This window comes from Thalassophryne amazonica, chromosome 15 (genome assembly GCF_902500255.1).
Source record: "Thalassophryne amazonica chromosome 15, fThaAma1.1, whole genome shotgun sequence".
NCBI lineage: Eukaryota > Metazoa > Chordata > Actinopteri > Batrachoidiformes > Batrachoididae > Thalassophryne > Thalassophryne amazonica.
This window is the reverse complement of record NC_047117.1, coordinates 64,406,628-64,416,805: the sequence shown is the minus strand read 5'-3', so window position 1 is coordinate 64,416,805 and position 10,178 is coordinate 64,406,628.

Here is a 10,178-nt window from a genome sequence, read left to right as displayed (position 1 = left end):
CCTGTTTCTGTTTGAGTAGCTGGAAACTGACCAAAATATATCCATTGTGATTGTCATGCCCAATACTGAATCCGAATTAATAACAGATTCCAACTGTTTCCTCTTAAAGCAATATGTTGTCCTATGGTTTCCTGATCAATACCAGTTTGTCTGACTTGGGTGCAGTTTATGCCAAAGGGGTTTATTTTCCTCTCCAGTCTTAGTTCTGTACAATTCTTGAGGGTTTTTTTTCCCTTTTTATATCAAGTTTTTTTTTTGTTTTTTTTTTTGTTTTTTTTTTAAGCTGTAGTCGTGTTTGTAGCGTGCACAAACATTGGTGATCGTCACCAAGTATTACTGCATTTGACTTTTCTTATGGACAACCAAATTAACAGTGCTTTAATCCCTCAAATATTCACAGAGTGTTTTTGTATGCATCTGGTGAAGGAAGACTGTCATATTGTCAATGCACCCTGTTTAAAAACTGTAAAGTCTGGCTGAGGGGGAATTTTATATTTAAATAAAATACGTTTGACCTTGCTTGTGATTGGAAATTTTAACCATTGTTAATGCTGGAATCGCCTCTTTAAAGCAGGAATGGGTGTGGGTGCTGGTATTCTGCCTGTCTGGATCACGAAAGCAGTTGTAAAACTGTAGCACCACTGTTTAAGTTAAAGCGTCATTTTCATAATTATTGACAGGCCGGGAAGAAAAAAAAAAAAAATCCACCATCATGCTGGACTGGTGTAGCTGCTCTCAGACCTGACCTGATCTGATGTGGGAAACCTGAGGCACATACACTGAGAAGCTCATTTATTTTGCTGATGTCATAACCCACTCTTTCTTAAGCAGCTAAATTCATACAAAATCTTTTCTGTAGGGTTGTGGTGGTGCGACAGTGTTTATTTGAATTCTGGTTTCTCTGATTCAGCAGACCTCTCTTTTCCACAGCTGAGGAATAAACTTCCACCTACACGTCTCCGAAACTGCACAAAGGAACGACAAAAATCAGGCACAAGAAGCATACGATGTATGTAGTGGTATGTACTATGTATGTATGTGGTTTAGACTCCAGACAGACCTCCGCGGGAGTTGGACACAACAGATTGGCTACATACAAGCTATGGCCACCAGAGGGTTCTATAATTTAAAAAAGGGGCACAAAAACTACCATGTGTTGTAAATTATATGGTACTTGATGAAGTCTTGCTTTTTCCGTGGCTAAAATAAAATTTTGTGCATCCTGTGAACGTGGGCGCAATGATAAGTGGTCAGCCTAATTAATGTTCAGTTTAAGAAATAAACGGCACTGTCCCCACAAAATGTGCTTGGATCTAGACCCTTTTTATAAAGCGTGACGAGAAAAAGGTCATGATGATGAAGAATGTGAAGTGGTAGTGCTGGTACAGTTTATTTTCATGTCCGATAAGCCTTTTATCTAATCTTAAGTTATTTTAATACTTTATTACTAAGAAATACTGTACTCCACTAACTTTGCCATCCAGCCAAACACCAACTCAAAAAAAAAAGTCTAATCCATAAAGGAAAATATACGTCGCTCATAACATGACTACTTGCCGAACCCCAATTAATCGATAACACCAACTTTGGCCGATATTTTGGGCTGATTGTGAAATACCGGATTGGCACGCCTCTACATGGGAAAGTTGAAACCAAAGAAGACACAAACCTCACTTCACAACTTCAGTTTGATAGTTGACATTTTTATGTCATTTTATACATTTTTTTATGTCATTCTTCTCAATTTATTATCTCCAACAAGAAGGTAACCACTGCTATCATACTCTCATGAGCGCCACTAACTTAGCTAAAAGTCTCGTTTTGGACAAACAACTAACCCGTTTCTGGGTATTCTGTGTTAGTATGTGCCCATGGCCGACGTGCTTGATGAATTCCTATGCAAAAAATAGTTCCGAGACGTGCAATGACAGTGCGTTTTTATGGGTAACAAAACAGGAGTATATTTGACACAAGAACTTGTGTATCTCGTGTGTTTTTACGCCTAAATGATCATAAGTCAATCTGTGCTTGGGACTCCGACGAGGGCGGTCGCATCTCCACTCTCCCTTAGCGTGTTTTGTCTGTGAGGCTGCCAGCCCTGCTCCGCTGGAAAACAGCAAAATGGATCTGATCTAGTGGTCTCTGAACACAATTGATACTATTTTTTCCACAAGACACTCGGGAGCGGAGGACCCGACCTGTCCTGCCGGGACACATGGCGGGTTACGTGATGGACAGCTGGAGATGGCAAGTCGTGCCTGTACACATCGTCTGTGGAGGACATTGAAGATGTTTACTTATTTGGAGCTGTGGTGACTGGGTTTCTGCTGTGTGGAGCGGCCACAGCACTGGTCTACCGGAAAATTAAGAAGGTGGAGGCGGCATTAATCGGCCCGTCCAGGCTGCCCAACATGATTGATTCGATTGGAAGGGCAGTGTCAGCTCAGTCAGCGGGTGTCAACCGCACGTTGGAATCCCTCTCGGGGAGAATGGCTGCACTGGAAAACAGCTTTGATAGTCTGTAAGACCACATCTCTCCTCTATTCAGATGTATTGGGAGCCACTCTGAAGTTTCAGACTGTGGAATCTTCCAGGCGTCTGTTAATCTGGATATCTATTAGGTTTCCAAACACCAGCTGTCCTTCAAGGCCGCTGGGATAAAATCCTCCCCCCAAGGAACACTCCTGATAGCCTCGCTCCTCGTCTCTCCCCCCTCTTGCTCCCTCCCTTCCCAGTCCTGAGATGTTGACTGTGGGACCTTGAGACTCTGGTGGACTGATTCTGGACTGGGATCCCCCCCAGGATGGACAGATAAGACCTGTCGATGGCGCCTCACGCGGCCTTCTGGGCTGTCTGTCTGGACACTGGACCACTCTCTGCCCCTCCCTCCCTGCGGTAGGCCTCGTCCTCTCTCAAGCTGGTCTCGGCGGCGCGACTTACAGTTGCAGCGGCCTTCACCCATTTTACCTCAATTCGGATGACAGACTGCTTCACGTTTAGTGCACATAAACAATGTCAAATGTATATGTACTGTCTTTAATTTTGATGTGTGCCATTATTACGGTAAACAAGTAGTAATTGTGGATTAAGTGCTGTATCTTGTCTGAGGTAATTGGAGTGTAAACTTAATTGCCCTTTTTTAGGATCAATAAAGTTGTCTGAAGTCACACTCATCCAACAGCATCTTCTCATGTCGGCAAATTCAGCGCTAGGTCATGCGAAAGTAGTCCGGCGAGCTATCCCACAATGCCATCGAGAGCGGCATGCTGAGCAGGGTGCACTGTCATTTATTAGCAGGTATAACGAAAAGAATGAACGGATTTCAATAACATTTGGTGAGCCGATGGACCAGGACGGGAAAAAAAAGTGGTTTCATTTTGGAAGTGGCCCAGAATCATTCCTGAAATCAAAATACAAAATGTTACATAACACATACATCCAGAAAGAATTCACAGCACTTTTCCCACATTTTATGTTACAGCCTTATTCCAAAATGGAGTAAATTATTTTTCCCACAAAATTCTACACACAATACCCCTTAATGACAAGAACAAAGTTTTAATATTTGCAAATTTATGAAAAATAAACTAAGAGATCACATGTAATATTCACACCCTTTGCTCAAATACTTTGTTGATGCACCTTTGGCAGCAATTGTATATGAATATGATGCCACAAGCTTGGCCCACCTATCTTTCGTAAGTTTTGCCCATTCCTCTTTGCAGCACCTCTCAAGCTCCTTCAGGATGGATGGGGAGCATCAGTGCACAGCCATTTTTAGATCTCTCTAGAGATGTTCAATCAGATTCAGTTCTGGATTCTGGCTGGGCCACTGAAGGACATTCACAGAGTTGTCCTGAAGCCACTCCTTTGGTATCTTGTCTGAGTACTTAGAGTTATTGTCCTGCTGAAATATGAACCGTCACCCCAGTCTGAGGTCAAGCACGCTCTGGAGCAGGTTTTCATCCAGGATGTCGCTATACATTTCGGCATTCATCTTTCCCTCAATCCTGACTAGTCTCCAAGTTCCTGCCGTTGAAAAACATCCCCACAGCATGATGCTGCCACCACCATGCTTCACTGTAGCGATGGTGCCTGGTTTCTGCCAAACATGACACCTGGTATTTACGCCAGATATTCCATAGGCCAAGCAGGTTTTCGGTACCACTTAAGGGGAAAAAAACAACACTTAGAATCCAGCCTCAGTGTATCATGGCCTACACAAAATGTATGATAGCCATCCCAGGGTGGTAGCTGTAGCCATGTAGAAGATCAATGAAGAATTACACAGAGGTCAAACTTTAAAAATGCTTCAATCATGTTGAAAACTATATCACATTACTTGTCTGATCATAACGATTCCAAAAAGGTGTAGTTTGGACTATCTATGATGGAATGTTCTAGAGTTATGGGGTCAAAACAGCAAAACTGGTGACAAAGGTCAATTTCAATTTGTCCAGGGGTCAAATATTAAAGTTGCTCCAATTTCAGTAAAAAAGTATGCAAATTATTGTTTGGGTTAATGGGGTTCTAAAAAGGAATCGTTTGCATTATCTGTCATGCTTAGTTATCATGTTACACGGTAACATATGTCACGTCATAGAATTCAATGGATGTTGACCTTGTTTGACCTTTACTTTGGAGACAAAGCAATCAACACAGTCAAAACTATTCAATTTATTGATCCTTTTATTTCAACCAATAATAAATAAAAAGCTTTTCAACCTACCATCCCTGTTCTCAAGACCAGGCACCTAAGTAGCTCTACTCTACTCTTTTCTACTCTTCTATTTTACTCTTCCTTTTTAGATATTTAGATATACCTTAGTATACTAGTGTAGTTCCACATTAGAATTGGAATATAATATATAAGATATACCTTACTGAATTTTCATGTGATTTATTAGGTTCTTATTATTGGGAACTTTATATTAATGATCTTCCATCTGTCTGCAATGTTAAAACAATTATGTATGCTGATGACACTGTAGTGTATACCCATGGAAAAATGGAAAAACCGTGGAGGAGGTACCTCAAAAACTAACAAGAGAGATGAAGTTGGTTTCTCATTGGTTAAAAAATTCCTGCCTTACTTTAAATGTTGAAAAAAACGGTATCTATGTTTTTTACAAACCGAAATAAACTTCAGAAATGTCCTGAAGTTTTAATCGGTGGTCAGAAAATTCATAATGTTGATCAATATAGATATCTGGGTATAATACTTGATTCAAATTTGAATTTAAGAAACATGTTAAAAAGATAACAAACACTTTAAAATTTAATTTGTCAAATTATAGATATATTCGAAACTCTCTTACCATTGAAGCTTCTAATGTATATCTTAATGCAATGATTATACCACATTTTCGCTACTGTATGACAAGTTGGTCACAGGGGTGAAAACTGCCCTTAGGCCTCTTCAATCACTTTATAAAAGCTCTCTCAAGATTCATGATAAGAAAAAAACGTTTATTTCATCATTGTCACATACTCCCAAAGTATAATATTCTGAGCTTTGAAAATTCAATCATGTACTCAAATTTATGTTTGTTGTTTAAAACCATTCATGGCACTGCTGCTCCGCCATTACAAACTTTCATATCCTTGAACTCGGAAACAACATCTCGAGCCACTCGGTCGATGGTTCGAGGTGAGTGCAGGATTCCCAGACGTAGAAAAACTTTTGGGAACTCAGTGTTCTCTTGTGTGGCCATGCGCCAGTGGAATATGTTACCAATTGAACTCATTTCTTGTACAAACTTTTACACTTTTTCACGACTGGTTAAAAACTGGTTGCTCTGGGGTCAGACATGTAACCATAGTGTGATCTAATGTCATGTGCTTTGGACACAGTGTCTGCAGTTTTTAAAATGTAATGTAATATATTGTAAATTTCCTTTTTTTAATTGTTTTTCATCAGCCTGTCTAGGGACTACAGGTGGAAATTAGCACGCATGCTACAACCTGGCATAATGCATCTCTCCTATTTAAGGATGTATATTGTGCACTGTCCCTGTCTCAAATAAATAAATAAATGAAAATGAAATTATTATTTTGCAGAAATAAAAAGAAGTTTTCACATTGTCATTATGGGGTATTCTGAGTAGAATTTGGAGGGGAAAGGGGAATTTACTCCATTTTAGAATAAAGCTGTTAACAAAATGTGGAAAAAGTGAAGGAATACTTTCCGGACGCACTGTAGCAACATTTAACTCAAAGCTGAATGCTGATAACAGCTGGTAAGCAGATAATGTCACAGGGAAAGAGGGATTTTATTTTGCATTTGATCCAAAATGAATCTGGTTTTGCTGGACTTCTGCTGTGGGATTAGAAGAAAAATAAAAAAAAAAGTCTCCGAGTGAGTTGTCCATGCAAACACGATCTTTGACTCCGGCGAGCATTTGGCGCACGATTTAGACGTCATCCCAAAAAGTGCCGCTGTGTTTAAAAAAAACCTCGACGTGTAAACTTTTAAAGTAGCTGTCGCTAATCCAGACCTTTTGCTGTTTGTTTTGTTTTTAAGATGGCTTAACATGACTGACAAACCGCTGCAGGAAAAAAAGACTCGTTGTTCCACTGACAACATTAAAATTGCGCCAATTTTCGTGCGCAGAAGACAGCAGAGTGATGCAGAGCAGAACTCAGCGGTGAGTCTGGAGGAAGTTCGGGAATCGAACCCTGCGTTTCTGCCTGCAGGTTAGTTTTAGCTCCAGTTATCACTCAAACTAAATAAAACTGACGTATAAAGAGGTCATATTAATTATAGAACTTTTCGGCAACTAATGTGAGTTATCGGGTCAAACATTTGTAAAGCATCTGAAAAGTATTTGATGCGTGAAGATGTAGTGATGTAATGGCGTCCTGTACAGAAATTGAAGCGGCGCTCCCTCTGTGCCAGCAGTAATCCCAGTTTTTCTATTGCTTTTTGGAGACAGGCCAGTATGCCTGTGAAACTGTTTGTTGCCCCTCCCCACTTTTGTAAGACAGCGTTGACCTCCAAAAAAGTGACTTTACATTACGAAACATCACAACATCCCGAGGACAAGTTTTTGTCAGCGATCCACGAGGGACGCTCGCTGGTTTGCTTAGAGAATTGTTGTAATCTTTCTTTGTGTGGGAATCTGTAGTATCATCTCTTGATCCCAAGGGCCCTGTCCTTTCCCATATGAGTTGCTGCACAGTGGAACATATCAAAAACTATCTGCATGAGAACTCTCTCAAAAATTCTTGAAAGGGTAGTTGTAAAACAGCTAACTGATCATCTGCAGAGGAATGGTCTATTTGAAGAGTTTCAGTCAGGGTTTAGAATTCATCATAGTACAGAAACAGCATTAGTGAAGGTTACAAATGATCTTCTTATGGCCTCAGACAGTGGACTCATCTCTGTGCTTGTTCTGTTAGACCTCAGTGCTGCTTTTGATACTGTTGACCATAAATTTTATTACAGAGATTAGAGCATGCCATAGGTATTAAAGGCACTGCGCTGCGGTGGTTTGAATCATATTTATCTAATAGATTACAATTTTTTCATTTAAATGGGGAATCTTCTTCACAGACTAATGTTAATTATGGAGTTCCACAAGGTTCTGTGCTAGGACCAATTTTATTCACTTTATACATGCTTCCCTTAGGCAGTATTATTAGACAGCATTGCTTAAATTTTCATTGTTACGCAGATGATACTCAGCTTATCTATCCATGAAGCCAGAGGACACACACCAATTAGCTAAACTGCAGGATTGTCTTACAGACATAAAGACATGGATGACCCTCTAATTTCCTGCTTTTAAACTCAGATAAAACTGAAGTTATTGTACTTAGCCCCACAAATCTTAGAAACATGGTGTCTAAACATGGTGTCTAGAGAAATCTTGGAGTCATTTTTGATCAGGATATGTCATTCAATGCGCATATTAAACAATATGTAGGACTGCTTTTTTGCATTTGCGCAATATCTCTAAAATTAGAAAGGTCTTGTCTCAGAGTGATGCTGAAAAACTAATTCATGCATTTATTTCCTCTAGGCTGGACTATTGTAATTCATTATTATCAGGTTGTCCTAAAAGTTCCCTGAAACGCCTTCAGTTAATTCAAAATGCTGCAGCTAGAGTACTAACGGGGACTAGAAGGAGAGAGCATATCTCACCCATATTGGCCTCTCTTCATTGGCTTCCTGTTAATTCTAGAATAGAATTTAAAATTCTTCTTCTTATAAGGTTTTGAATAATCAGGTCCCATCTTATCTTAGGGACCTCATAGTACCATATCACCCCAAATAGAGCGCTTCGCTCTCAGACTGCAGGCTTACTTGTAGTTCCTAGGGTTTGTAAGAGTAGAATGGGAGGCAGAGCCTTCAGCTTTCAGGCTCCTCTCCTCTGGAACCAGCTCCCAATTCGGATCAGGGAGACAGACACCCTCTCTACTTTTAAGATTAGGCTTAAAACTTTCCTTTTTGTTAAAGCTATAGTTAGGGCTGGATCAGGTGACCCTGAACCATCCTTAGTTATGCTGCTATAGACTTAGACTGCTGGGGGTTCCCATGATGCACTGAGTGTTTCTTTCTCTTTTTGCTCTGTATGCACCACTCTGCATTTAATCATTAGTGATTGATCTCTGCTCCCTCCACAGCATGTATTTTCCTTTCTCCCCTCAGCCCCAACCAGTCCCAGCAGAAGACTGCCCCTCCCTGAGCCTGTTCCTGCTGGAGGTTTCTTCCTGTTAAAGGGAGTTTTTTCCTTCCCACTGTCGCCAAGTGCTTGCTCACAGGGGGTCGTTTTGAGAGTTGGGGTTTTTCTGGTAATTATTGTATGGCTTTGCCTTACAATATGGAAGCGCCTTGGGGCAACTTTTGTTGTGATTTGGCGCTATATAAATGAAATTGATTTGATTTGATGAAAACAGGGGGAAAAAAAATCGCCGGTATTGTCTTTACCGGAAACTGATGCACACTGATTTTGTGGCAAAAATCATAGTGCATTGTGGGGAAATTACAGAACATTTATAGACGGTCAGCCAGAAGAGTTGGTCGTTACCCTAAAAAGTGGAAAGGGCTACCATACTTTTTCTGAAAGCCTGGAATCTCAGCTTTTCAGTGATATGTGACGGCCATCTGAGAAGAGTAGCTGTTATAAGTTGTCACACATAATGTAAACTAAGGTTGAGAAATAATTTTTCATATGAACCAAAGCAGAACAGTGAGATAGCTTAAAATCTAAAAATGGTATAACAACAAATGAAACATGGATTTGTACTTCTTTTACTCTGTGCAGTTCAGTTTTCGATAAGCAGAGAAGGTCTATCCTCAAATAACTCTCAAGTACTTGGGATATAAAGTGAGGTCTCTCTCAGGGTGGAATTGCTGCCAAATATCTACTAGGCCCAGTTCCTCCATCATATCTGATGGCCCCTTAGACATTTTAGATTGAGGTTTGTTGTTGCAGGTAATCTGTCCAGTTTTGAGTCCAAGGTGAAATCACCCCCCCCCCCCCCCCCCCCCCCCCACACCACACAAGTATAATCCCAGATTATTAATCAGATTATAATCCTATATTGTAATTTACAAAATTCAACTCAGCCATGGTCCTGTGAACTCTTCGGATTTATCTCCTATCTGTTTTACACTTGAATGTCAGAGTGTATTTAATTGCTAACAAAACGATGCCCATTGCTATATCAGGAAAAATAAAACACAAAGAACAGTCAGTGTAACTAACATAGAACTGAACTTCCATCTCATCAGTCTGACACAGTAGCTGAACTCTAACTGTGCAGGTCCCCGATGGTACTGGGTCAGAGAGGTGGACCTACCCTCTCTGTGGGGAAAAAGCAAGTACCGTGCATGCAACTGTGACAATATTACACCAACATGTAAGAAGGTCTGGGTGAGTGTTCCATTCATATACTCAATTAATTTATAACACATAACCTTATTTTGTGACAATATTTATTTGAGTAATAAAGCTTACTAGGCTACCATACCTTTCAGAAAAGGATGGTAGCCTTTGCCACTTTTTCGGTAATGTTTCTTTATTTTGAGGCCCTGCTATTATGGAAATGAAAAGCTGCTGGATACAGCACATGCAAGATGGTCAAAAGTCAGACTTTTCCACAAATACTTCCCTATAGAGACAGAAAGAACTAGAGGGTGGACTCATCATGTGGCTGAAGTTTGTGGTGTC